Source organism: Macaca fascicularis, chromosome 3 (assembly GCF_037993035.2).
Source record: "Macaca fascicularis isolate 582-1 chromosome 3, T2T-MFA8v1.1".
Lineage (NCBI taxonomy): Eukaryota > Metazoa > Chordata > Mammalia > Primates > Cercopithecidae > Macaca > Macaca fascicularis.
The window spans coordinates 172,637,611-172,665,475 of NC_088377.1; the positions used below are offsets into that span (position 1 = coordinate 172,637,611).

The window sequence follows — 27,865 nt, forward strand, 5'->3', positions numbered from 1 at the left end:
GAACACACGAATGCTCCATAATATGAAGGCCCCACATAGGCCAAAAATATCACCCACTAAGCACCTTATAATCTATGAAGGGGAAGCATGGTGTTAAGACCTAGAAGATGACTGCAGACTTTTAAAGGCAGAATACCTTAGCCTAAATGATGATCTATCAATTACAGGATTTAAACACAAACATATCCTCTGTAACTGTGCCATCCAATACAGTAGCCACTAGCAGCTATTTACATTTATCAAGTAGAAATTCAATTCTGGCCAGGCACAGTCGCTCACGCCTGTAATCCCAGCACTTTGGGAGGCTGAGGCAGGCAGATTGCTTGAGTTCAGAACCAGCCTGGGCAACATGGCGAAACCCCGTCTCCACTAAAAACACAGAAATTAGCCAGGCATGGTGGCAGGTCCCTGTAATCCCAGCAACTTGGGAGGGCTGCAGTGGGAGGATCGTTTCAGCCTGGGAAGCAGAGGTTGCAGTGGGCCAAGATAGCACCACTGCATTCCAGCCTTGGCGACAGAACAATGCCCTGTCTCAAAAAGAAAAAAAAAAAAAAGAAAGAAAAGAAATTCAGTTCGTCAGTCACACTTAATGTGCTCAATAGCCACAAGTGGCTAGTGGCTACTACACTGGATAACACAGATTTATAAATCATTTCCATCCTCTCCAAAAGCTCTATGGGACAGTGCTGCTCTACAAATACCTCTGCAATAATCTGAAAATTACAACAATGAAACGTGATGAAGCACCTGTGCTCTGTTATGGCACATCAAAGCACGTCCACTGGTAACGTAGTACTTCCTTCCCAAGTAAGTCGAAAAGTAAAAACAACCTTGGGCATCTCTTCCAGCATATATTAGTAATCAAGAAAATTCACACCGTCCAATCGGCCAAAGGAATTCACAAATTCCTTTGTTTGTGAAGGATGAAATTTACAAACAAGTGAAAAACTGATATTTTGCCCCTTCCTATTTCTTTGATAATGTGTTACTAGTATTGTGTACTTTCTGTGTAAGTTTTGTCTTGGGGTGCTTGCAGCTGTGTTTTTAGCCTGGTAGCTAGTAGCAGAGAAGGAGGTGAGGACAGTTCAGAATGAAGATGAGTGGTTCAGGAAAACACCGACACAGATAATGCAACTTAAGTGGAAGTAAATTTAATTGCGACCAATGCAATAAACTTAAGTGCTCACTGTGTGCCAGTGATGTGCAGATAAACAAGTCACCATTCCCACCTTTGAAGAGCCCAATTTAGTAGTGGTGTTCAATATGTAACAAACACAACGAGATATGCTGTGATATAACGCAGTAAGACAAGCATATATACAATGCAGAGATGACGCAGGGAGGGTATTTTTTCAATGGTTTCTGAGGAGAAATCACGGAACATTTCCTGAAGGAGGTATCCAAGAAGCAGAAGAGCAAACTAAGCAGAGCCGTGCACAGGAACCCCAAGTGGTTTGGCAATGCTGGTGAAAAATGTGTTTCATGGTTAGGAGGATGGGGGTGGACAATGGGAGGAGGGAGATGGGGCTACAGAGCTATTTCCACACCAGACCACAGATACTCACGTTCCAGTCATGTCTGCCTGGGCAGGTCTGTAAGCCTTCCTCACCAAAACTGCAAGTAATACGAAAACCAATCCCTAAAATTTGTTAAATAATATACCCATGCCTGCCATAGAGGTTAACAATATTTGACAGCAATCAACAGGAATATAAAGTTCTTTGTGACGCGGTACTCTTAATACATATTGGTCACAAATACACTGTAGCTAGTATCATTTGTTTTCAGGGAGAAACCTCTGTTTACTATGAGTTTTCTTTGGAATCTCTGTACAGAAAACACTAATGAAATAGACTACTCCCACATCTAAACGTCCCACCAACAGTTTATCTGACCAGGAGACAAATGAAACAAATTAAGAGGAGAAAGGAGATGTAACAGCAAAGTTTCTGTACTCCAGACCAGTTTTTTTTTTTTTTAAATCCAAAACGCTAATGGCAGAACTTCTGCTACTCTGTACCACACTGCACCTCTGGGTACATCCAGCTGTGACCACACCACAACTGTATCGCATCCAGCAACCTAAAGCACTCTTGTGGTTGCTCATGCAAATACTTGGAAAATATTTGCCTCTTCCGGACTCTCCCCTTCATATTATACAAATGCTCAAGTCTCAAAAACAGAACAAGAAACTTCCAGAGAACCTATTCACTTCAAATTACGGAGATCCCCTCTCTCCTTAATCCACAATAAACTTCTGGAAAAAGTCGCCTACAGGCCTTAAAGAATCTCCAAATGATTTTCCTCCCTTATACAAGCAAAGCTTTTCAAACAAAAATCTTAACAGTAGAAATGTACCCACATAAACCAGCTGGCCCTTAGGCGAACATAAGTACTACTATTCACACAAACATAGGGCCCTTAGGCAAAGGGACGTTTTCCACGAGGCATACGTGTCTGTTGAAAGTAAGGGTTCTGAACTCGACCTCTCTAGGTCCTAAGTACAGTCGTCCTCCCTGATTTAACTCCGAGCTTTCACTCCTCCAGCTGTAAAATAGGGGTAACAGTACTTTTACGAGTAGATCCATGTATGGGGAGCCGCAATATCTGACACAGAGACCCCACTGAGTGACAGATCAGTATGTGTTAGCTATTTTAGCTGTTCTTACTATTTTGTCCCTAAATAGGTATGATTTCACAAGTAGCTATTCCATCAAGCTGGTTACTTGTATCAATTCGCACTCTGCACCAAAATCACTTACGGGGAAGTGGGGGTTAAAAATACACCGTCCAGGCCCTATTTGGATGTGGGTCCAATTGGTCTGGGATTGGGTTGGGCGTTAGAACTCTTTTTAAAGCACTCCAGTTGGTTATAACGCGCAGCCGTCCTTCAGGAGCACACAGAAGTGTCTACACGTCCACAGAGATGTACACACCACCTGTAAGATCCAAGTTTTGAGTCCAGCAGCGCAGGTAGGCCCTCCCGCCTGGACAAGGCTCCCCGAAGCGCTGCGACGATGAACCTAGCACTGCTCGCCGAGAAGCACCAAACCCCTCACCCAGCGCCGGGCCACCCGCAAGACACGGCTCCATCGGGGGTCACACGCCCCCTCCCGCGCGCCCTCTGCGGCCCCCTCGGGCGCCGGCCCCTCCGGCCCACGTCACCGAGCCCTCGCCTCCCGCGCCCCGGCCCCATCCCGCCCCTGGCACGTGACTCGACACGCGCCAGCTGCACGCGGGCTCCATGAAAACAAAAACAGAGGAGGCCGGCCGGGCGGCGGCGGGCGCGCGCGGGGGCGGCTGAGAGCGGGCGCGCCCCCGCTGCCCGGCGCCGCGACCGCGCCTCCGCCAGTCCGGCCGCCGCCGGCCGCGCGCCCCGGCAGGCCGGGGGCGGGAGGGCAGAGAGCGCCACCCTGTTTACCGCGCCGGCCCCGCCCCGCCCGCGCCCGCTCCCGGAAACGGTCTCCCGGGAGAGGGCCGGCTAGTGCGCACCCACCCGCGGCGGGGAACGCCGGCCCTGCGTGGGAGGCGCCCGGCTCCGGCGGCCTGCCGCCCCCGGCTGCTGCGTGTCACCCCCGTCACGACTCTGCTACGCACTTCGCCCCCGGCTTTCAGCTCCGGCGCTTCCGCAGACCCCTCACGTGGCCGCCGCCTCCCTGCCACGGCACTCCCCGGCGACCGGGGCTGCGGCCCCTAGCTCTGCGAGGGATCCCGAGCCTGTGCCCACCCCACCTCGGACGTCACCCTCTTCGGACCACCCAACCCACACCTTCCGCCTAGGGCGGGGCGCGGGAAGGACGGCTACGAGCTGTCAGGAGCCTCCAGCTTTCCCCGTGACGAAGCTCACCCTCGCCTTGATCGTCGCCACTCACCCAGCAGCGGGCTGCGAGCTGGAGCAGACGTTTACACCGAGGGAGGACTGGGGGGAACGTCTTGATTTTTCTCCCTAATTTGCCACACACACAGGAAAAAACAAACAAACAAAAAACAGCAGACGCAGCTCTACCCTTGGGCTGGCTTTAAAGCTTTTAAGCTTCCCACGTCATCCTACCCCATGCAACAGACTTACCGAATAGCAATGCCCACCCCACACACCTGCTAGGTAACTCGCCTTCTGGAAATCGGGGGCCCCACCCACCCCACCTTCTGGAAACCTGCGCCTGGGGTGGGGTTGAAGAGACACTGTCTGATATCCTAAAGTCAGAGGGCGTGAGGGGACCGGCACCCCTCGCCCCACCCAGGCGCGCTGCAGCCTCCCGTCCCGGTCTCCAGAGTGCACCAAGGCATCCTGCGTCCCTGCCGGAGAAAAGAGGGACGGGGCCAGAGGCCCGAGTTCCAAGGAGTTGCTGATTCCAGTGGAGAACCGAGACACCGTGTCCTTTCTAATTAATAAGCATGCCACCCCCCAACTCCAACCCCCACCCCCCCCGGCCTTATTTCTTGTTGACAGCAAAGGTGGGGGACGTGGGAGAAAGGCGAGAGTTGTCTCTAGGTTCGGGATGTTGGGCTGCGCGGAGGGAAGAGGTGGGATCTCGAAATGGAAACAGTTCCCCCTCCCTCCCCCCTCCCCTCCTCCTCCTCCTCCTCCTCCTCCTCCTCTTCTTCTGTTTACCTCAAGTTTGAATTTTATCTGCGCAACATTAGCTGGAATGCGGACATTGAAAAAAAAAACACACACACTCTCTCAGCCCGGCGGCAGCTCCAGAGGAGCCATGTGGCATCAAGCCACAGCAAAGGGGAAAAAGTGCTCTTAGCAACACAAACATGGCGAAATCGCTCCCACAAGCCGGGTTCCCGCGACAGCCCTACCTTCCCCCGCTCGCCTTCCGAAGGTCCTGGCCAGGAACCGCAGACCCTTTCCGGGGGGCGGCGAGGGGGCCCCGGGCCGAGCGAGGGTGGGCGCACCGGGCGTGCTAAGGGGAAACTGACTAGCCAGCCGATCAGCCCCGCCAGGAGCGGAGGGGACGCCTTTTTCACGCCCTGAGATCGCAAAGGAGAGCAAAATTCCCATCCCAAAGTCCTGCGGGACTGGCTTCCCCACCCGACGAACTTACCCCAGGGCTGAACGCACGCTGCTTAGCTCCTTGCCTCGTTCCTTCCTCCCGGGCGCGACGAGAGGGGAAAACGATGCGCACGTAGATTTGTAGAGAGTATTCTTGAGAATTTCCCTGGGATGGATGGGGAGGAGCGGTGGAGACTCAGGAGACAGGTGCCGCGCTGGCCTGGGCTGCCGGCTAAAAGTTGTTCTCCGCGCGGTGGGCGGTGGGGTCCCCGGCCAGGGCCGAGGACCCCGGCTCCCTGCCCCCCGGCGTCGCCCACTTGTCACGCCAGGCTGCTGCGTGCGCTCGGCTGCAGGGGAGGTGGCGTAGTTTCTCTTCCTCCCACCTCTTCTCACTCACTTGTTTTTGTAGCCGTGGGCTCCCCTAATGCTTTCCTCTCCACAATGTTGTTTCATTATATCATGTCCATCATGTGACACCAGAGAGGCCTCTCTATGGAAACTTAAAGGGGCTCCCACGTGACTGCAGCAGCAACAACAGCAGCAGGACTGGCGGCGGCGGCTGCAGCGGCGTCCGTACCTCCACCCACCGGGAGCCCCTCGCAGCATCCCGGAGGGGCTTCTGGCGCTCCAGGAGCCCAGATCGGGGAGCCACAGCATCCGGGAGCCGTGGTGTCTGTGCGTGCGTGGAGTCTGTGCTCATGACATAGGAAGCCGAACAGAAGGAGCGTCCTCAAATCCTTTCCTACAGTCACCAAACCCACGCTCTGTTAAAATGACATTTCATGGCTCCTACTTTGTTTCCTCGGAGAGCAGTGAGTTTTCTATCAGGCCTGATTCAGTTTGACAAAAGTCAAAAAGAAAAACCGGATTTGTCCCTCTGCAAGTTCAGTCAGATCGCTGGGAGAACAGAAATGACAAAACAATAATAACAGAAATAGAACCAGGCATTTGATACATAATTACCATCACCACGGCTTTCAAGCTTTCTGGAATTACATTCCTCCAGTAACTGTTGATGATGCTTGCAGGAGGCAAAATGCAATGCAGTTTTTCTCTTCCGCAGCTATATTAGGGCTTTGTTGCTGACAACAGTGAAAACTTGTTTGTGTCAGGAAGTGAGGTACGGAGATATGACCTGGAAGGTACAGACAAAACCAAAGTGGCAGTTTTTGCATTACTTTTCTGACCACATTCTTTCAAATGGTGACAAGAAGGCGGTCTGCTGTAAAATTCGTGGGGTGTTTGATGGGAAACAAAATAATCAGAAAAACATAATTATCCCTAGCCATACCATACTTGCTAGTCGCTAGAAAGTATACATATATGTATCTGTGTATACATAGAGAAAGCAAAAAGCATGTGCACTTTAATATTTTTGAGCCACTAATTTTTTCATCATTTCTAGCATTAACAAACACTTGGAAAGACTTACTTAAGTCCAGGGATGTGTGGAAACTCACAATGTTGAGTGCTGTGGGTATTACTGACTCACAGTCCCTTTAAGGGTTTGTACCATAAATCCCAAATTTCTGCCTTAAAGTTTTTACAGACACGGAGATTTTATCCTGTAAATCTAAGCCAGATAGCTATTTCTGGGTTTTTTAGTTCATGCGTTTCCATTTTATAAGGGAAACTGTTTGGATTGGCGGAATCAAGAAAAAACTTCGCAAGAAACTGAAGAGTGGGATGGAAGATCTTTTCTTTTGGCCTTGCCTTGACACTCTCTCTCCACCTCATCAGTTTACCTCATCAGCCATGATGAATGAGCTCCATTCCAACCCTTCTAATTCTATAATATCTCTCCCAAGTTTTACCTTCCTATCTCATGCCTAATTCTTTCATCCCTTTCCTCCTACAGTCCTTGCCTCCCAACTCAGCCCCTTTTCTGCCTGGGCGCTCAGCTCAGGCCTCCCCAAAGACTATACCCCCCATCCTCCCCTGCAGCTGCCCCCAACCCCACGCCCTTCCCAGCTTGGCCTCTCTTCTCTGCAACTCTACCTCCTTACCTCTCTTTGACCTCTATTCACCTTCACAGTCTGGCCCTTGACGTCTGGGCCTCTTCTTACCTCTCTTTACCTGAAATGTCCCGGCCCTCACTGGGGTCTCCTCCACACCCTTCGCTCTGGTCCCATCCCTTCTGCTGCCAAGCCCCAGCGTTCCTCCAGCTCGGCCTGGTCAGCTTGAGCCTCATTTTGTTCGCGTGCCCCTGGGCTGGGAAAGGAGTGTGTGGTGCACAGTGGGGCCGAGGATCCCCCGGGGCCGTGGCCCCTGCCTCGCCCCCTCCACCCCTCCCGAGTCCCGGTTGCGGCGCTTCCTGGGCGGATGGCTTGGAATTGCTGCAGCAGCTGCGGTTCTGCTGTGTCATGCAAGAAGGAGGCGGCGGCGGCCGGAGCTGGAGGGGGAGGAGGGGAGGAACCTGATCCTCCGGTAGCGAAGGGCTGGAGGCAAACACCGAGCTCCTCCAAAGCCGCCCGGGAGCAGGGAGGGCTCCGCTAGCCCGGGGGGGCCCTCCCCGCGGGGCAGATGGTAAGTGGGGTGGTGCAGGTGGTCGCCTTGGGAAGGGAGCGCGTAGGGGGGTAAGGTGGGGCGGCGGGAAGTACTGGAGTCATCCCAGCCAAACTAAGGAGCCCGGTGTCCAGCTGAGAGGGACCCAGGCCGTAATAAGGATGTCCAGCCAAACGCAGCAATAATTACTATTCGAGTGACGCCCCGAAGTTGACCCAAGCTACACAGAGGGTGGAGTGGTGCATCCTGAACCCAGGGCAGAGCTGGAGGCAATGATTCAGGGTTTGAGAAGTATCAAGCCCAATGGCCTGGCGCTTTAAGGTGCAGCTGAGTAGGAAAAGCCAACCCACATCGTATTCCCAGAGCCTTGCTGCGCTTTCTGGGTTGTCTTGTTTAAAACTAGCGAAAGGGATGGGAAACCTGCCCAACCTCACTTTAGCCACGAAAATAATGCTCTTGGCCGGTGGCCTTGGACAAACAGCCTCTGGTGCAATAAAATAATCAATAGGAAGAAGAACTTCATTCCCCTCACCATCCTCCTTCCCCAAGTTCCTTTGACCAGAGTACCTCATTCGGCTTAAAGGAGAAAGAAAACTGTGTGTGACATTCCCTCCCAGTCTACCTGCGGCCAGACTCCTCACCACACAAACTGCCCACCCCGCTCCTCTCCTCATCTTCAGAGCCATGATTCCGACAGACATTGCAATACTACTCACGTTGGGTGAGAAGACTGCCTGAAACTCTGAACAATTTCACCTCCCTTGCCCTTTGCCACGGGAATTCAGAACCTACAACTGAGAGCAGGGAAGTTTACGGACAGGCTGGGCATGTAGGAACATTATTTCCTTCACTGGACTGTAGTTCTCCAGACAACTTTTTAATTATGATTATTCCCTTCCATTGCACTCCTGGAAATTTCAAAGCACTTTCTAAAACATCATTTTTTTAATGTCAGTCATACATTTAGAGGTAAGGGGTTGATGGGATTAACTGAAAGGCTAATGACTGTCTCAAAAGCACATGCTGTTGCTAGGGAACCCAAGCTCCTGCTGCTCTCTAATCACTAGCGTGTTCCATGGAAATCAAACTGCTCAGGGTGTTATTAAAATGAACGGCATCGGGTTAAAGGCGTTCTTGCTTATGTTGTAGCATCCTGGATTATCGATTGCCTCACACCCACATATCTTGTTTTCCTAATTTGATTTCTGTATTTGCGTCACTGCCAGGGACACTCAGACTAGACCAGTCAGTTCACTTCCTGTTTCTCAGAACTGGTTTATATTTGGTCTCGTAGCACTAGCTGGTAAAACATTATCAAACTGATCCTCTTGGAAAGAAATCTTTGCTTCCCGTTGAAAACAAATTATTCCAATTAAATTCTAATTCCCGTGGAAAACGTCATCATTTGAGGAGCAGACTGCCAGTTGCCATTTGAGAAACCATCCTTGAAATGTAAAGCCTAGAAAAAAAAATCATCTCGATTTCTTTTACCCAAAATCTTCATTCCTCAGCACTAGAACTAAGACACACTCGAGTAAAGAGTAGATTTAAGTATGCTTCTAAAATGAAACGCATAAATAAATAAATAAATAAATACACGTTGAAGCTGGGGAAATCATTTAGACTAAATAAGGCATAGAATTGAATGGAATCCAGGCCCAGGAAGGACAAGTAAGCTTGGGTTAGCATTGTGGCATTCAGAGAACACAGTGTGATTACAAGGCTGCACTACAAATAGGAAACCCCATCACTTTGTGTACTAATTGTCTCTTTTACCAATTCCCCTACGTCCCTGGACAAGACAACCTTGTTTTGTTTTGTTTTCAGTTCCTTCCTCTTTATAACAAGGATATTGCAAAGGCAATATCAGAAAGATAAGCCCTATGTAAATAGGTGGATTCTGATGTAGACAATTTGTTTAGATGGAAAATAAAGCCCTTTGAAAAAGATGTATAATGGCATCAATAGTCTGGATGACCTTGAGTGAGCCATTATAGGTCTTATGTCAGTTTCTTTGTGGAAGCTTAAATGAAAGTGCTGGACTAAAGGATTTCTAAGGCTCCTCCCATTTACAAACTTCTGTGATGAGATTGAACTCACTACATAAAAATTTCAATTTTAGCTGGATTTTGCAATGTTAAATTTTAGCACTGAACCTTTAGTATCTATCCATAGGAACCTTGAGGGAAATGATGAGAAATGATTTTCTATTGATGTATCCATTTTTAGTGTCTGTTGACAGAAAAATAAAATTTACCTTACTCCCCATGTACTTACTCTCTCCCTGCCTCAGTGGTATTATGGAAGCAGCAGGATAAGAGTTACAAAAGGATATAAAAGTATAGAGAAAGTTCTTTCAGTCTACTTATTTATTTATTACAACAACATCTCACTGTGTTACCCAGGCTGACCTCCAACTCCTGGGCTCAAGCAAGCCTCCCACCTCAGCCTCCTGAGTAACTGCAGCTACAGGTGCACTCAACCATGCCTAGCCTTTCAGTCATTTTAGATATAGGTAATCCTAAGTACTCTGATGATCCAAGTGGTGGAATGATGGAGGAAGGGGTATACAGAAATATAAACTGAATCCTCATGGAACTAATAATAATCTATTTGCCTGTGTTTTAATTAGTGCTAGGCAAAAATAGACCTTGCTCAGCTCTTAGTATTTTTCAGATTCACAGTATTGAGAAGTGGCATGAAGAAATGTGAGATTTGTGCCAGAGAGAAAAGACCTGACTTTGAAACCCAACTCTGCCACTTTATTCATTATTGAGTGCTTGCGCTGTGTCAGGTATTGTGCTGGGTGCTGGGAATACAAAGATGAATAAGACACAGTTTCCGCTTTGAAGGACATTATAGTATCATGAGAACAAAGATGAATATGCAGTTGATGAGGCAACAGTGAGGTGATATCAACAGGGGAGCTTATAAGGGTGCCTAACCCTGACCACGCATAGGGTCTTTAACCACACAAGGTGAATATTGAGATGAGTTCTGAAGGATAAGTAGAAGTAAGCCAGACAAGTGGGCAGGTTACAGAGAAAGATATTCCAAGCAAAGAAAGTACTATGTGTAAAGACCTTAGGGAAAAAGCTGTGCCCAGAGAGTTGAGGGTGAAGAACAAGAGCCTGGCAAGTAGGTTCTAAATAAATACATTGTATAAATCCGTGGCAGAAGTCCTGAAGGAGAAATCCAGGAAGATTAGCATGGTCGAGTATGTCATCCTAAAAAGTCTGAACTTATTCTAAGGCTGTTGGAGAACCACTGATAAATTTTAAGGGGCATAGTGAACTGATCAAATGTTCATTTTAGAAAGATCTCTCAGCTGGGTGCAGTGGCACACTACTGTAATTCCAGCAGTTTGGGAGGTTGAGGTGGGCAGATTGCTTGAGCTCAATAGTTGGAGACCAGCCTGGGCAACATGGTGAAACCCTGTCTCTACAAAAACACAAACACACACAAAAAAATAGCCAGGCCTGGTGGCACACACCTGTAGTCCCAGCTCCTCAGGAGGATGACTTGAACCGGAGAAGCGGAGGTTGCAATGAGAGGAGATCATGCCCCTGTGCTCCGGCCGGGGGAAACTTACAGTCATGGTGGAAGGCGAAAGGGAAGCAGGCACCTTCTTCACAAGGCAGCAGGAGAGAGTTTGCAGGGGAAACTGCCACTTTTAAAACCATCAGATCTCATGAGCACTCCCTCACTATCATGAGAACTGCATGGGGGGAACTTCCCCCACGATCCAGTCACCTCCCACCAGGTCCCTCCCTCAGCACGTGGGGATTACAGTTTGAGATGGGACACAGAGCCAAACCATATCACATTATAAGAACGAAATAATGATGGATGTCTAAACTAAGGTAGCAAGAATGGAAATGGAGAAAGGAAGAACTGAAAGGGTTCAAGATATATTAAGGACATAGTACCAACAGAATTTGATTATTGATGGTATCCTCCATCAGTGGTATCCTTCCATTTTCATAAGCCGTAAATCTGCTCCCATTATATCCTGCAGATATATCCTGAGGTCCAAGATAGGGACCTCAGGAGGAAAAGCAGGTTGTGGAGTAAAGGTAATTAGTTTAGTTTTCAACATGTTGAGTTGAAGTGTCCATAGAATATCAAAGTGAAGCTGTCTACCACATAATTGAACGGGGAAGTCTAGAACTCAGGAGAGAGATCTATGCTGGAGTCATCAGCATAAGGAATAGTTCATGGAAGTAGATGAAATCTCCAAGAGAAGGCATAGAGAAAGGAAAGAAGAGGATCTACTTTGGAACCCAATGAAAACACTGAATTTAAAAAGTGAGGAAAGAAAAAACACAGGGGAAAAATATCCCAAGAGGTAGGAGGACCAGGAACAAGTAGTTTCAGAGAAGCCAGGGGAGGAAATAGCAGTATTAAATGCCAGTGAAAGATCAAGAAAAAGAGGATTGTGGCCAGCTGTGGAGGCTCACGCCTGTAATCCCAGCTCTTTGGGAGGCCGAGGTGAGCGAATCACCTGAGGTTAGGAGTTCCAGACCAGCCTGGCCAATATGGCAAAATCCTGTCTCTACTAAAATTAGCCGGGTGTAGTGGCACACACCTGTAGTCCCAGCCATTCAGGAGGCTGAGACACAAGAATCTCTTGAACCCAGGAGGCAGAGGTTGTGGTGAGCTGAAATTACACAACTGCACTCCAGCCTGGGCAACAGAGCAAGACTCTGTCTCAAGAAAAGAAAAGAAAAGAAAAGAAGAAGAGTACTGAAAAGTTTTTTGATTTAGTAATAAGGAGGTCATTGGTGTGTTTGGCAAGAAGGAGTTTATTAGTAAAATGGGGTTAGTAGCCAAACTGCAGTGAGTTGAAGACAGGATGACAGTAGAGGATGCAGATAGATGAAGTTCTTTTATATAAGAAGGACTAAAGGGCAAGTAGGGGAAGAAAATAAAATAAAAGTATTGGAAAGAGATTGGTGCAATCCATGGTCTGCAAGCTTAAGGCGGCGCAAGGAAAGAAGGAAATACTACCCTAGTAGAATTCTTTATTCTCTCAGCCTTCAAATTAAATGGCATTACCATCCACCAATTACTCAACACAAAAAGCATGTAGATATTCTTGATTCTTCTCTTTTCCTCCGTTTTCACAATCCTCAGAATTCAAGTTAACTTTACCTCCAAAACATTTCCAAAATGTCTCTTTCAATCTCCACCGCTACCACTCTAATACAAACCACCATCATCCCTCTTCTGTGCTCTTGTAATAGCTTTCTAAATGGTTTTCCTGCTTCTGCTCTTGTCCTCATTCTCCACAGCACAGTTAGAGTTTCATAAATCATAAGTGTTAAGACATAAATCAGATCATGTGATTTCTCATCTTAGAATCCCTCCATGTCTGCTGATGGCACTTGTGATAAAGTCCAGACTCCTCCTCCATACAGGGCCTATGGAGCCCTGTACAGCATCCCTGACCACCTCTTCAACCTCATCTCCCACCACTCTCCACCACTGCAGTGACACCAGCCTTATTTATCTTCCTCAAACGTGTTGAATTTGCTCTTGTATTATACGATTTACCCCATATACTTCCTTTTCCTGGAATATTTTTTTGGTCATTCTGATCTTTGCTTATATGTCACCTCCTCAAAGAAGTCCTCCCTGATCACTCCACCTGAAATGTCCTTCTCTCTCCACGTTTCCAACTATCCTACGTATTTTTTTTTTGTAGTAGTGGAACTTTATTACTATTTGTTTTTATCATGTATGGTTGAGAACTCCTCTAAAATGCAAACTTTATGAAGATTACTGGCATGTCAGGCACTTAAAAAATATTCATTAGGGCCAGGCGCGGTGGCTAATGCCTGTAATCCCAGCACTTTGGGATGCCAAGGCGGGCAGATCACGAGGTCAGGAGATCGAGACCAACCTGGCTAACATGGTGAAACCCCGTCTCCACTAAAAATAAAAAAAATTAGCCGGGCATAGTGGTGGGTGCCTGTAGTCCCAGCTACTCAGGAGGCTGAGTCAGGAGAATGGCGTGAACCTGGGAGGCAGAGCTTGCAGTGAGCTGAGATCTCGCTACTGCACTCCAGCCTGGGTGACAGAGCGAGACTCTGTCTCAAAAATAAATAAGTCAAAAAATATATATATATATACACACACACACACACACATATATTCATTGGATGTCTGTAGTAGGAAAAGGAGAAAAACAACCATTTATTAGAAATTGGAGGCATCAAGAATCAGAGTCTTAGTGCAACTGGAATGGCTAGTGGCAATGATTACTAGGTTTTTAAGATTCTGGAAGTGGAAGAGTTACTAGCTGTGTGATCCTGGATGTTTACATTCTCTGAGCCTCACTTTGTGGTTAATAATACTATATGCCTCACAAGGCTATTAGGAAAATGAAATGAAATGGAATAGGTATAGGCATAAGGCAGTCTTGTGAAATTATTTTCAGGAATTCAAGACTTCTGCAAATCAATTCATGCATTCTACATATGGACTCCCTTGTAATGGAGTTAGCCCTTGATGATTACTTATTATTAGAATTTAAAAATTGACTAAATCATTACTTTGAAAAGATACCAGGATATCTGATAGAACCTGGAAATTAAACTATTTAAGAAGAAATCAGAGTACTCCTACAAATCCATAAAAAAAAACCTTTAAAACTCTGGAAAATTGGGCAAAGGGTATGACAAATAGATTGTAGTCAAAGAAATACAAATGTATCTGAAAATGTGTAATAATAAAAGGCATGCACATCACAACTGCAGTGACATCTATTTTTTACTGTCAAGTTGACAAAAATAAAAAACTTTAATAATATACTTGGCTGGCCAGGCTGGGAAGCAGGCACTTTCTTATACTGCCAATGGGAGTGAAAGGTGGTATCACTTCTATGGAGGGCAATCTGGCAACATTTTAAATGTACAAAGCCTTTACCGTGGCAATTCTACTGTCATATATTTATCCAATAGATATACTCACACGGATATTGAAGGATGACTCTTCTAGTACCTACACTGAAGCACGATTTATAGTAGTAGTTAAAGACTGAAAACAGCCATCAATTGAGAAGTGGTTAAATATATTATGATAGAATTAAACAAGTGAAAAAGGCTGGGCACAGTGGCTCACGCCTGTAATCCCAGCACTTTGGGAGGCCAACGTAGGCGGATCACGAGGTCAGAAGATAGAGACCATCCTGGCCAACATGGTGAAACGTCATCTCTACTAAAATACAAAAAATTAGCTGGGCATGTTGGTTCATACCTGTAATCCCAACTACTCGGGAGACTGAGGCAGGAGATTCACTTGAACCCAGGAGGCAGAGATTGCAGTGAGCCGAGATTGCACCACTACACCCCAGCCTGGGTGACAGAGCAAGACTCTGTCTTAGAAAACAAACAAACAAAACAAAAAAAAAAAAAAAAGAAAGAAAAGAAAAAAATAAAAAACAAGTGAAAGGCAGCTGTTAAAAGTGTGAGACAATTCTAGGCATACTTGTGTGAAAAGATCTTCATGATACATTACTAAGTTAAAAAAAATACGATGAAGAACAGCGTGTATTTTGCTAGCATTGCATTTCTTTTTAAAAGACGGTTTACATTTTTTGGTCTAAAAAACATAACTTGTGGGGAGATAAAATAGAGAAGAGAATGAGCAGATGTGGAGAGAACAGTTGGAAGGTACATTAATGGTTCCTGTGAGAGATCATGGTTGCCCAGATTAAGGCAGTGAAACACACAGGGAGAGAAATGATGAGAGCCAAGAGTTATTTTAAAGAAACTGATGATTGATTGGAAATAGTGGGTTATGGAGAGGGAGACACTGTCATAGTTGACTTTTCTTCCAAGATCAGGTACATGAACAGAGGTGCAAGAGCATGACTAAGATGGAGAATCCTAGGACAGAAACAGAATTGCAGGGTGATACAGTTTGGATATTTATCCCATTTAAATCTCATGTTGAAGTGTAATCCCCAATATTGGAGGTGGGGCCTGGTGGGAGGTATTGGATCATGGGGGCAGATCCCTCATGAAGGGCTTAGTGCCAGCCTATTGATGATGAATGAGTTCTCGCTCAATTAGTTCATGAGAGACCTGGTTGTTTCAAAGAGTTTGGGACCTCTGCCTTTCCTCTCTTGCTCCTGCTCACACCATGTGACTTGCTGGCTCCCCTTCCCTTCTGCCATGATTGAAAGCTCCTGTAGTAGTTCATTCTCGTACTACTATACAGACATACCTGAGGGCTGGGTGCAGTGACTCATGCCTGTAATCCCAACACTTTGAGAGGCTGAAGCGGGTGGATCACCTGAGGTCAGGAGTTCGAGACCAGCCTGGCCAACATGGTGAAACCCCATCTCTACTAAAAATACAAAATTAGCTGGGTACAGTGGTGAGCACCTGTAATGCCAGCTACTCAGGAGGCTGAGGCGACAGAATCGCTTGAACCTGGGAGGTGGAGGTTGCAGTGAGCCAAGATTGTGTCCTTGCACTCCAGCCTGGGCAACAAGAGCAAAACTCTGTCTCAAAAAGAAAAAAAAAAAAAAGAAAGAAAGAAAGAAAGAAAAGAAAGACATACCTGAGACTGGCTAATGAGAAAATAGGTTTAATTGGCCCATGGTTCTGTGGGCTGTACAGGAAGCATCACTGGGGAGGTCTCAGGAAACTTACAATCATGGTGGAAGGCGAAGGGGAAGCAAACACATCTTTACATGGCTGGCACAGAAGAAAGAGAGTGAAGTGGGAAGTACTACATACTTTTAAACAAACAGATCTCTTGAGAACTCACTATCATGAGAAGAGTAAAGGGGACATCTTTCCCCATGATCCAATCACCTCCCACCAGGTCTCTCCCCCAACACTGGGAATTACAATTCAACATGAGTTTTGGGTGGGGACACAGAGCCAAACCATATCATTCCATCCCGGCCCATCTCAAATCTCATGTCCTTCTCACATTTCAAAACACAATCATGCCTTCCCAACAGTCCCCCAGAGTCTTAACTCATTCCAGCATTAACTCAAAAGTCCAAGTCCAATGTCTCATTCTGAGACAATGCAAGTTTCTTCTGCCTATGAGCCTGTAAAATCAAAAACAAGTTAGTTACTTCCAAGATACAATGGGGGCATAAGCATTGGGTAAATACAGCCATTCCAAAAGGGAGAAATTGGCCAAAACAAAGGGGTAAAGGCCCCATACAAGTCCAAAATGGCTGCCAGAGGGCAGTCATTAAATCTTAAAGCTGCAAAATAATCTCCTTTGACTCCATGTCTCACATCTAGGCCACACTGATGCAAGGGGTAGGCTCCCAAGGCCTTGGGCAGCTACACCACTGTGGCTCTACAGCATACAGCTCCTGCAGCTGCTTTCTTGGGCTGGTGTTGAATGGCTGTGGCTTTTCCCGGGACACAGTGCGAGCTGTCGGTGGATCTACCATTCTGGGATCTGGAGGATAGTGGCCCTTTTCCTACAGCTCCATTAGTCAGTGCCCTAGTGGGGACTTTGTGTGGGAGCTCCAACTCCATATTTCCCCTCCACTCTACCCTCGTAGAGGTTCTCAAAGAGGGCTATATTTCTACAGTAGACTTCTGCCTGGACATCCAGACATTTCCATACATCCTCTGAAATGTAGGCAGAGACTCCCAAACCTCAATTCTTACCTTCTGTGTACCTACAGGCCCAACACCACATGTAAGCCACCAAAACTTGGGGCTTCCACCCTCTGAAGCAACGGCCTGAGCTGCACCTTGGCCCCTTTTAGCCACAGCTGGAGCTGGAGTGACTGGGATGCTTTCCCCTTATCTTGGCTATTAACATTTGGCTCTTCTTTACTTATGCAAATTTCTGCAGCCTTAAATTCTTCCCCAGAAAATGGGGTTTTCTTTTCTACTGCATGGTCAGGCTGCAAATTTTCCAAACTTTTATGCTCTGCTTCCTTTTTAAATATAAGTTCTAGCTTCAAGTCATGTCTTTGTTTATGCAAATAAGTATAGGCTTTTAGAAGCAGCCAGGCCACCTCTTGAATGCTTTGCCGCTTAGAAATTTTTTCGGCCAAATACCCTACATCATGTCTCTGAGGTTTGGTTTCACAGATCTTGAGAGCAGGGTCATAATGCCACCAGTCTCTTTCCTAAAGCATAGCAAGAGTGACCTTTACTCCAGTTCCCAATAAGTTCCTCATCTCCATCTGAGACCACCTCAACCCTGACTTCGCTATCCTTATCACTGTCAGCATTTTGGTCACAACCATTCAACAAGTCTCTAGGAAGTTCCAAACTTTCCCTCATCTTCCTGTCTTCTTCTAAGCCCTCCAAAGTGTTCCAACCTCTGCCCATTACCCAGTTCCAAAGTTGTTTCCACATTTTCATATATCTTTATAGCAATACCCCAATTCTGGTATCAATTTTCTATATTAGTCTATTCTTGCACTGTTATAAAGACATATGTGGGACTGGGTAATTTATAAAGAAAATAGCTTTAATAGGTCATGGTTCTGTGTAGCTGTACAGAAAGCATAGCTGGAGGGATCTCAGGAAACTTACAATAATGGAGGAAGGCAAAGGGGAAGCAAACATATCTTCACATGGCTGGCACAAAAAAGAAAGAGTGAAGGGGAAGTGCTACACACTTTCAAACAACAGATCTCACAAGAACTCACTCATTGTCACAAGAACAGCAAGGGGGGCATCCGCCTCCATGATCCAGTCACCTCCTACCAGGTCCCTCCCCCAACATTGGGAATTACAATTCAACATAATACTTGGGTGGGGACACAGAGCCAAACCGTATCGGCTTCCTCAGACTCTCACCAGAAGCAGATGCGGCAGTATGTTTGTACAGCCTACAGAACCAAGAACCAAATAAATTCCTTTTCTTTAAAAATTACCCAGTCTCAGATATGTCTTTACTGCAGTGCAAGAATGGACTATCACACAGGGGAAGATCAAAAGTTCTAAATGCAGATGTCCCCTGAAGACTTGTAGATACGGCTGTGAGGCTCATAAAAGCTGCTGGAACTGGATTTATAAATCTGAAAGAAGATTGCCTCGGGAGGGTAGATAGAAAGACTAAAAAAAAAGTGAGTCCAGGTCTAAACCTTGATCATTTAAGACTGAAAAGAAAAGAAAGAGCTGGCAATGGAGACTGAAAATCAGAAACTAGGAGACTACGGTGCCAAAGAAACCAAGAGAAGAATCTGTTAAGGAGGATCAAGTCTTTGTTAAACGCTGCAAAAGGTCAAGGAAGATTATTTTAATTTGTTTCTCACGTAAGCGTTAAGCTCCTTGAGAGTTAGTACTATTTTATTGTTTATTTTTGTTTCCCTGGGGCTTGCCCTGTGACCCACACATAATAAATGATCAGTAAACTTTTGTTAGGTTGAAGAAAGAGAGAAAGATGCATGGCAAGAAAGACAGACATGCAGAAAGACAGTAGAATTTATGCTTGGGTCTCAAAAAATAAATAAGTAAAACAGATTCCCTTGAGGTTGACTGCAAACCCAGCTTGATCTTAGGAAATGTAAGGAGGTTCTTTCTGCTCCCTGTGTTTTACTCTTGAGCTAACACATTGATGGGGCTCCCACAGAACCATGTTGTTGCCATGTAAGTGCCTTCAGAAAACATTTTGAGAAGTGATATTCACCTGTGTCTGGTCAAGCTGAGTCATTTTTATCTTTATTTAGGTCCTAGGTGATGACGAAAAGAGCAGTTTGCTTTTCCTCATCTATGACCCCACCACATCACCCTGAATGAGTTGATGGAACCTGGGGCACCCATTTCTGTGCCACTACAGTTTGGTAATACACTGTAATCACTCATAAGGCTGCCCAGCCCGTTTCCCTTGAGAGAGAAAGGTGACTACTGGCAGGAAGAGATGTCTAACCTCTTAGAGAAACCACCAACTTCTTAGTCTGTTGTTGTTTCTGCATTAAAGTGCTGCTGCTCTCAGGGCCACTGTACAGAATATCAAAGGAGGACATGTTTGACTCTGTTCAATGTGGAGATCTTCTACATAATAAAAGAGAGTGTCCTTGAATTACAAATTTTAGGAAATACAATAATAGATGTATTTTAAACAATACTTAAAATGTTATGCCATCCTGTATCACTTAATTATACCAAAGATCAGTAAACTTTTTCTATAAAGGGCCAGAAAGGAAATAATTTAGGCCTTCCTTGCCCTACAGTCTCTGTCCCAGCTACTCAATTCTGCCATTGTAGTGCAAAGCAACCATAGACAAAATTTAAATGAGTGAACCTGGCCACATTCCAATAAAACGAATTTGAATTTCAAATAATTTTTATGTGTCATAAAATATCATTATTCTTTTCACGTTTTCCAATCATTTAAAAATGTGACAGCCTGGGAAACAGCAAGACCTTGTCTCTACAAAATACAAATAAAAATAGCTGGGTGTGGTGCCTGTGCCGAGGCAGGTGGATCACGAGGTCAGAAATTCAAGACCAGCCTGGCCAACATGGTGAAACCCCGTCTCTACTAAAAATACAAAAATTAGCCGGGCATGGTGGCAGGCACCTGTAATCCCAGCTACTTGGGAGGCTGAGGCAGGAGAATTGCTTGAACCTGGAAGGCAGAGGTTGCAGTGAGCCGAGATTGTGCCCCTGCACTCCAGGCTGGGCAACAGAGTGAGACTCTGACTCAAAAAAAAAAAAAAATCTACTTTTTATATAGTACAGTACTGGGTATTATGGAGTTGAAGATAAAAGAGGATAGATAATTGATAGGTAGGCAGACTGACAGACAAAAGATCTAGTGACTGATAAGTTCCATGAGAATTGTTCAGGTGTATCACAGTATCAATGTATAAATTCAGTCTTTTAAAGCAACAATAGGCAGTCAGACAAAACTAAGTTTAAATCTGAGCTCTTTTGCATCCCAGCTGCATGACCTTGGGGTGATTACATGCACCATATAGGCTTCAGTTTCCTCTTTTTGAAATGGGTATAATAACACCTACCTCTCAAGGAGGTTGTGAGAATTAAATGAGATAATGTATGTAAATCAGCAGGTGTAGTACCTGGGAAATGGTAGACAGTGAGTAAATGGTAGCTGTTGTTGTAGCATTACAGCAATATGAAGGTAGGTAACTTATTCAAAAGAAGCACACAACCAAAGGCAAAGCAGAGTAACCTTGCAAGTCAAGAAGTCACGGACACATATAGAAACCCGCAAATCTGGGGGCTGAACACCTGGCCGAGAACATTTGGCTGAAAATAAAAGCAGAAGTGACATTGTCACGGGAGCACAGAATAAGGCACCTGGGCAGTTGTCTTGCCTTTGTCTTCCCTAGCAACCAGCTGCTGGGTTGTCCAAGGAGCCTTACTTATAGGTCCAACCCCCACCCTCCCCAGTACTTAAACACTGGCTCAGACTGGAGAAAGTCAGCATTAGTATCGGCCCCACCATTGTGCTTCCTTTTAGCCAGGTCAGCCATGGGGCCTCAGACATCTGTAGCTCCCTCCTATTGTGCCTCCCCACCCCTCTGCCCAATATGGGCTTCCATCTTGGCCTCAACACCTCAGTCTCTGGTCCTCTTGCCTTGTATCCCAGTCTCCCTTTGGATGTGGGTCCCTGTCTTGAACCCCAGCCTACTTTATCATGATCCTGATGTCTTCTTTAGCTTAGCTCTGACCAGTCATCTTTTGCAGAGGGCGGTATGCTGCTGCCTGCACCCCTGCTGTGCTCTCCTCAAACTATGGGACACATGTGCCTTCCCCTTTATAGATAACCCACTGCTGAGGTAAAGCTAAACTGCTTGGCATTAACAGCTTCCTGAATTTTATGTGATTAAGAGATGCAAGGTTTTGCACAGGCCAGCTGCCCAAATACAGGCTGGTTTCTGTATTCAGAGCCCTGCCCCAGGGAGCATCCCCCTCCCCAGGTCTTGGCTTGTACCTTCTCTCCACTGGCTGTATGCAGTCAACTAGTCCTAGCGTGCCTTGTGATCCTGTTATGGCAACATCAGTAATGCTTTCCCAATACAAATGACAAAATTATTGGCACAGGGGCATGATATAGGGGTAATGGAGAACTTCAGCTTATCTGACATCTACTCACAGTCTCATTCTGCTGAAAAGTGATCGTCAAATAAAGTTGGCATGACTTAAATTTAAACTAATTGCTTACTGAAGAGGTACTATTCGATGCTTAATTCTAACCAGCTAAGAAAAATGTGTTGGCAAAGTGGAAGTGACAAACAACTTAAAATAAGTGACCAGGGTAGCTTTGAATTTGTAATAGCCAAAGAAGGCAATTCTGCACTTGTTAACCTGACATGAACAAGAGGAGCAAGTTAAGAGAAAATATGGACACGAGACTCCCCCTCTGGCCAGGAACTAGGAAATAAAGGGCAAGAGGAACAATATGATTGGAAGTGTATGTTTTTACAAAATCAGTGGTTTAAATGAAGAAAAGACGAGCATCTTAAAAAGATCAGGCTGTGGCTCACACCTGTAATCCCAACACTTTGAGAAGCCCAGGCAGGAAGATTCCTTGAGGTCAGGAGTTCAAGACCAGCCCAGGCAACAAAGTGAGACTCTGTCTCTGCAAAAAATAAAAAATCCAGAAAAAAAAAAAGATTAAAAAGATCAATGTGGTTGTTCTGGAAGTGTTCACTTAAGCTCATACATTTAAAGGACATGTATAAAAGGCAGGAGAAGGGGTATATAATGAGACTTCCTTCAAAAAGGAGGACTCAGATCCGTGAGACCCGTGAGAATAATGTCAGAAGGGCTAATGACCAGAGACAGCTGAGGTCTGGGAAAAGTATTGAAGACAATGAATTATGAACTTTTATTTTTGCTTATGTTTATAGTAAAGAATAATACTGAAGAAAGAATAGTACCACTGAATGGGGCAGATGTCATATGTGAGTAGTTAAGTGAAAAATAGAGTCATTTAACTATAGCATGTCCTAGATTCTAAAGTACAGATATCCCCGCCATTTTTTAAATATTTCTAAAATGAGAATGTAGGTACATTTAACATGGCAGTGTTTTTTGGGAGGGCTCTCAAAGCAGCAATTAAATGGTGGTGTATCCTACCATATGTTGATTTTTTTTTTTTTTTTTTTTTTGAGATGGAGTTTCACTCTTGTCACCTAGGCTGGAGTGTAGTGGCACGATCTCGGCTCAGTGCAATCTCCGCCTCCTGAGTTCAAGCAATTCTCCTGCCTCAGCCTTCCGAGTAGCTGGGGTTACAGGTGCATGCCACCATGCCTAGCTAAATTTTGTATTTTTAGTAGAGATGGGGTTTCACCCTGTTGGCCAGGCTGGTCTCAATCTCCTGACCTCAGGTGATTCTCCTGCCTCGGCCTCCCAAAGTGCTGGGATTACAGGCATGAGCCATTGCACCCAGCCCATATGTTGATCTTAGAATAGAAGAAATATGGCCGGGTGTGGTGGCTCACACCTGTAATCTCAGCACTTTGGGAGGCTGAGGTGGGCAGTTCACCTAAGGTTGGTAGTTTGAGACCAGCCTGACCAACATGGAAAAACTCCGGCTCTACTAAAAATACAAAATTAGCCAGGCATGGTGGTGCATGCCTACAATCCCAGCTACTCGGGAGGCTGAGGCAGGAGAATCGCTTGAGCCTGGGAGGCGGAGGTTGTGGTGAGCCGAGATCACGCCACTGCACTCTAGCCTGGGCAACAAAAGCAAAACTCCATCTCAAAAAAAAAAAAAGAATAGAAGAAATATGGAATTGTTTTTCACTTAGTTTGCTGGTATCAGTCGCACTTAGCAGATGAGAGGTCTTGGATCTTGGAAGTGGCATTGCAGCCAGTGACCACTAAAAGGTGGGAAAGAGTCAGAAAGGAGTTTGGAGGCCACACGCAGAGGCATATTATCTCATGGAGCACACAAAGGAGAGTGCACAAGTGTGACTGATGAACAGGAGTGCAGCAAATATTAGAGACAGGACAAGAAGGAGAAACTGATCAAAACCTTCTGAGAAGGGGTAGAGAGAGTCCATTGCCGGACACAGAAGCCAAGTCACTGAACATGTGTGTCACAGAGGAGGATGAAACGGAGACAGGGGATGGGTGTTGAAAAGACCAGGCATGGCCAAGATGCAAGAAAGAATAAAGGAATTTCTGTGAAGATGCTCAGAACAGTGTCTAACATGTGGCCAGATGGGAATGGCTTGCCCTGGGCAGGGCATTTTGAACTGTGCCTGGAGCATAATATGTGTCTACCACTGTGTCCTGCCTTTTCTGAATCGATTAAATGATTGACTTAAAGCCCAGGGGCTCCAGGGTCCGACTATGTGGCTTCGATTAACCACATAGAAGGCTCCTCGGGGAAGGTATTTAAATCACGTTGTGGGTTTGGGATCACAGATCAGGAAAGACATTGTGAAATGGTATAAGCAAGATGCTGAGTATTTTTGTTTTTGTTTGCTTGTTTAATAAAGGACAGGAATGGTCCGAGTAAGTAACCAGGGAACAAGGGAGCCAAAAGCCAGAAACGTTACCAGAATCAATTCAGCGGAGAGTTGGAGCTGTGGTCTGTTTCTACTAGGTCTGTGGAACTCATGTTGAAGAAGGAGTTTAGAGAACCTATGGATCAGTTGGCTGTGGAGGAAATTGTTCCAACCCTATATGAGCAGGCCCCTAGAAACTGTGATGTGCCAAGTGGTCCATATGCAGCTTGAACATAAAGAGAAGGGACTGAAGTATCACCTCTGATTCAAAAAAATGGAAAAACATGTGGCCAAGAAGAATGGAATACATTTCAGATGGATTAAACAATTAAATGTGAAAAGTCACCCATATAATAGGGGTGATATGTGCTTAAAAGATGAAAGTGGTATAAGCATTTTTTGACCTTGGAGTGGTAAAGGCCTTCATGAGCAAAAAAGCAATGGTTTATGGTTTATAAAAGAAAAACATTGTACTTGAGAGACTGAAGCAGGAGAATCACTTGAGTCCAGGAGTTTGAATCCAGCCTGGGCAACATAGCAAGACTTTGTCTCTAAAAGAGAAGAAGAAAGAAAAACATTGATATATTTCATTACTTAGAACTTATAGCTTATGTAGATAAGACAGTAGCACAAACAAAATGAAAAGATACATAAGAAATTCTAGAAGATTTTTTTTTAATAGGGTCTTGTTCTGTTGCCTAGGCTGGAATGCAGCGGCACATTCATAGCTCACTGTAACCTTGAACTCCTGGGCTCAAGCAATCCTTCCAGGTAGCTAGGATAACAGGTGTGTGCCACCATGTCTGGATAATAATTTTTTTTAGAGATGGGTTCTCCCTATGTTGCCCAGCCTGGTCTCGAACTCCCGGACTCACGTGATCCTTCCCCCTTCAGCCTCCCGAGTAGCTAGGACCACAGGTATGTGCCACCACACCTATTTTTTTTGTTTTTTTTTTTTTGGTAGAGACAGGATCTTCCTCTATTGCCCAAGCTAGAGATTCTAGGACTTTATGTATATGACAAACAATAGTGTCTTTAACAGACATACAACTCATACACTTACAAGAAAAAGACAAGATCTCAAAAGAAGAACAGGTAAAGAACAACAAAAGGCAAAAAGGAAAAAAAGGAATTCAACTGGTCAATGAAAATGAAAATGGTCCAGTTTCATTATTAATTAATGAAAATGCAAATCAAAGTAAAACCCAGATGCCTTTGCACCTAGCAAATTGTAAGAACTTTAAAATGATATCTTACATGGATAAAGATGCAGAAAAGTAAGAACTCTCATACCATATTGGGAGTATAAATTGGTCTAAGCCTTCTGAGAGCAATTTGGTACTGTGTGTTAAAAACCTTAACATACACAAACCACTTATTTAACACAGCAATTTCATCTTTAAGACTTCATCCTAAGAAAATAACTAGAGGTACTAAGAAAATTTAATGTAGAAAAATATTTAATGTAGTATTCTTTATAATATTGAATACTTAGAAATAACAAATGTCCAAAAAGAGTTATTGCATAAATTTTGTGTATTCCCATGATGAAATCTATGTATCCAATAAAAAGCAGGTTATGGAAGATATCATGACATCAGAAAAGGTTGGTCATTTATTATTTATTAAAGACAGGGTCTCTCTCTGTCACCCAGGCTGGAGTACAGTGGCCTGATCATAGCTCACTGCAGCCTTGACCTCCTGGGCTCAAGTGATCCTCCTGACTCAGCCTCTGAATTAGCTGGAACTATAAGAATGTGCCACTATACCTTGTGAATTTTTTAAAACTTTTTTTAGAGACAGGGTCTTGCTGTGTTGTCCACATTGGTCTCGAACTCCCAGCCTCAAGGGATCATCCTGCCTCGGCCTCCCAAAGTGCTGAGATTACAGGTGTGAGCCACCATGCCCAGCTAGGTTATTTATTTTTAAATATATTTTCTCAGAAAAAAGAAAGACTGAACGGAGAAAAATATTAACAGTGGCAATATTGTGGTAGTGGATTTATAATTGATTTTATTTTATGGGTATGAGTTCTATAGTCTAAGTCCACTTCGATAGACATGCGTGTTCTTATAGTCTGGATTAAGAAGACATTTAAGATGAAATGGGAGCCAAGGTGAATAATGAAAGGATACATTTAAATTAGACAAAATTTAAATTTAGATGAGATTCAAATTTAAATGAGCTTCAAATCTTCTGATCCATATAAACAGTATCTAGGGATACAAAAGGAACTTCCAGGTGTGATTATAGTCATGCTATGAGGAATCACTGAGGACAGAAGAAATACCATATGCCTCGGGTTGGGCAACTGTGCCAATTTTTAAAAGGGAAAATGGTGGATTCCAGAACCTACACCCTGATAAGCTTAGTTTGGTTAGGGAAAGAAAGTTGGTATCAACAAGAGCCAATCTGGGTTCACTGAAATTAAGTATTTCCAAACCACTGTCATTTCCTTATCTTCCATGTGCTTTAAGTCACGTAATCCTCGTGCCAGACCTCTAAGGTAGATATTGCTACCATTACTCCCATTTCAAAGAAGTGGAGCCTGAGGTCATAAATGTCAAGTGATTTGCCCAAGATCCTGTAGCTGGTTTAGTTTTTTCTGTAGATAATGTTAATAGGTAAGAAGATGACAGACATATTTGTCATACCTGTCATTGGACAGAGGTTTTCAAGGGATACTGGTGAACAATATAATGGTCAATGAAACAGTATTATTCAGTATTATTAGTAGATGAAATGTTTTATTATTACATTTATTACTAATGTATTATTAGTAGATAAAATGATTACACACACAAATGTGGGTTGGATGAGGTAGCTCATGCCTATAATCCAAGCACTTTGAGATAGGCTGAGGCAGGTGGATTGCTTGAGTCCAGGAGTCCTAAGACCAGCCTGGACAACATAGTAAGACCTGTCACTACAAAAATTACAAAAATTAGCTGGATATAGTGGCATGCAAGTAGACTCCCAGCTACTTGGGAAGCTGAGGTGGGAGGATTGCTTGAGTCCAGGAAGTTGAAGCTGCAGTGAGCTATAATCATGCCGTTGCACTCAAGCCTGGGCAACAGAGGGAGACCCTGTCTCAAAAAAAGAAAAAAAAAAAGGTTGGGTACGGTGGCTCACACCTGTAATCTCAGGACTTTGGGAAGCCAAGGTGGGAGGATTGCTTGAGCTCAAGAGTTTGAGACCAGCCTGGGAAATATAGTGAGACCTCACCTCTACTTAAAAAAAAAAAAAAAAAATTAGCTGAGCCTGGTGGTGTGCACCTGTATTGCCAGCTACTCGGGAGGCTGAGGAGGGAGTACCACTTGAGCCCAGGAGTTCAAGGATGCAGTGAGCTATGATCATGCCACTGCATCCAGCCTGAGCGATAAAGCAAGACTGTGTCTCAAATTAAAAAGTGCAGATTAATAGGACATTGTTTACCTGGAGGTTTCTAAGCTGTAATAAAAACACCACTTCCCAAGTACTTATGTGCAAGGTTCTATGCAAAAACGCTTTCATTCATCATCTCAGTTAATCTTCCCCAGCAGCTGGAGAAACAGGTATTGTTATCCCCATTTTACAGATGAGCAAACCAAGGCTCAGGATGGTTTATGAACTTGCTTGTAATCACCAGATAGCTAGTAATTAGAAGAGCTCAGATGGGTCACAGAAAGTCTGGTTTCAGAAGCCACATGCTTAACTATTATACTAAAGTATCTTGTTTTGGTTATTGGCTCCTGTTATGCTCAAATTTTTTTATTAAAAGATACATTAACCTGGAGCAATGATTTAAAAGGCATACTTCTGCTAAGGATTCAAAGTTGAGAGAATTAAAGAAAAGGAAGACAAGAAAACCACCATTTATTGAGAACTTACATCAGGTATTATACTGCCCTGGTTTCAGACTCAGGACCACTTCACAGTGCAGG

General features: G+C 44.8%; 1 protein-coding gene and 1 long non-coding RNA gene across 5 annotated transcripts in view; one reads left to right on the top strand and one right to left on the bottom strand.

The window, feature by feature from the left end:
* Nucleotides 1–7,369, bottom strand: part of LOC102141559 (uncharacterized) — a 226,614-nt gene extending 219,245 nt beyond the window's left edge. For all 4 annotated transcript variants that reach the window (XR_012432864.1, XR_012432865.1, XR_275828.5 and 1 more), the window contains exons 1-2: nucleotides 7,069–7,369; nucleotides 5,055–6,137 (exon numbers count right to left, since the gene is read on the bottom strand). This is a non-coding gene — a long non-coding RNA (uncharacterized lncRNA). The remainder of the gene's footprint in view (nucleotides 1–5,054; nucleotides 6,138–7,068) is intronic.
* A 51-nt stretch (nucleotides 7,370–7,420) lies between these two features.
* MKLN1 (muskelin 1) overlaps nucleotides 7,421–27,865 on the top strand; it is a 377,314-nt gene continuing 356,869 nt past the window's right edge. Inside the window, exon 1 of the mRNA XM_065541080.2 lies at nucleotides 7,421–7,528. The gene's annotated coding sequence lies outside the window, so the exon portion shown is untranslated. The remainder of the gene's footprint in view (nucleotides 7,529–27,865) is intronic.